This window comes from Carlito syrichta, unplaced genomic scaffold (genome assembly GCF_000164805.1).
Source record: "Carlito syrichta isolate Samal-C Ts95f unplaced genomic scaffold, Tarsius_syrichta-2.0.1 Scaffold314091, whole genome shotgun sequence".
Lineage (NCBI taxonomy): Eukaryota > Metazoa > Chordata > Mammalia > Primates > Tarsiidae > Carlito > Carlito syrichta.
The window spans coordinates 233597-235285 of NW_007258187.1; the positions used below are offsets into that span (position 1 = coordinate 233597).

The following is a 1689-nucleotide window of genomic DNA, read 5'->3' on the forward strand; positions in this document are numbered from 1 at the left end:
CAAAAAAAAAAAAAAAAAAAAAAGAACTACAAGCAAGAAAAAAGAGAGAAGTGAATGGGTCCATGGCCCACACTAAGAACTGTCCTGTAATAGTATAGAAACTTTAAAATATATACTTCCATTTTTCTGCTCCCAGCTTTTGTGCTGTTGTTTCACACATTTTTCTTCTATGTATACCGTACATGTCATATTACTTTTTTTGGCTTTAAAATATCAGTTAATGGTGGCATGTGCCTGTAGTCCCAGCTACTAAAGAGGCTGAGGTAGGAGAATTGCTTAAGCCCAGAAATTCAAAACTAGCCCGGGCAACATAGCAAGGTCTGTCTCTTAAAAAATAAAAATACTCAGATCTTTGTTGTTGTGAAAGATCACTCAGTATTATAGACTCTAGTACTGTAAGAAAAGGATCGACTAGTGGTGGGAATCTATGGGGGGGACAGAGAGGGCAAGGGATTAATGGTCGTCAATATCTGTCTGGGGACGGGGGAAGGGACACCCCTTATCAACAAGGGTGCCTGAATGATGCATATTTGTAAACCTAACCCTTAACTGTACCCCACAATTTTAAAATAAAAAATATATGTCTAATAGAAAAAAATAATAATAAAACAAAGATAAAAATAATGGGTAAATAGGCTCTGTAGCCGTGGCAGCGGCAGAGGCGGGCCAGCCGGGGTGGCTGCCTCTGAGCGGAGGGAGAAGTCATTTGTCTACATCAGCCTTGGTGGCTGCGCCTCAGTGTCAGGACCGGCAGCTCTGGCCAAGGAGATCCTGGGTGAAGCAGGGCTGCACTTTGATGAGCTGAGGAAGCTGTGACTGTTGGACCCAGAAGTTGCCCAGCAGACCATAGAGCTCAAGGAAGAGTGCCAGGACCTTGTGGACAAAATTGGCCAGTTTCAGCAAATAGTTGGTGGTTTAATTGAGCTTCTTGACCAACTCGCAAAAGAAGCAGAAAATGAGAAGAGGCAGGCCATTGGTGCTGGGAGCTTGCTCAAGTCTATAGCAAAGCAGAGGGAGGCCCAGGAGCAGCAACTTCAAGCACTAATAGCAGAAAAGAAAATGCAGCTGGAAAGGTATCGGGTTGAATATGAAGCTTTGTGTAAAGTAGAAGCAGAACAAAATGAATTTATTGACCAAATTATTTTTCAGAAATGAGCTGAAAATTTCACTTTTATAGCAGGAAAGCAAAGAACAGCCCCCAAAATCAAAAAAACAAAAAACAAAAAAAACCTGTCATTCCAGTGACCTGACTAATGGCCTAAGTATATCCCATGAAATGGTGTGTGAGGAGCCCAGTCCTCCGAAGGCAGTGCTGCAAGTCTGGGGCACTTGTTTTGCCAGGGCACCGCTGCTACTGGTGGCCATGCAATGTGGGTTCTCATCTCTCATGTTTTTAGTGGGAACAAAGCAGTTTGTAAACTTTGATCCTTTTTTTTATATATTCACAAAGCTTTGGAAGGAAAAGCAATAAATTATTGTTTTCCAAATAAATAAATAAATAAAACTAAAATTCCAGTTAACCTTTAAAGGGATTTAAAAACTAGAAATATGTATCCACCAAAGTTACCAACTGTAGTGCTCTTGATGTGGGGTCCAAGCGTTTGATTCACAGCGCCGACACACAATTTACCAAGAGAGAGGTTTATTAGCCAGGTTCGACTGGTCAGGGCCACCCACCAGACTCACAGG

General features: G+C 41.9%; 1 pseudogene; it reads left to right on the plus strand.

Moving 5' to 3' along the window:
* LOC103273573 overlaps window positions 1-1177 on the plus strand; it is a 24039-nt pseudogene extending 22862 nt beyond the window's left edge.
* Window positions 1178-1689: the final 512 nt, after the last annotated feature.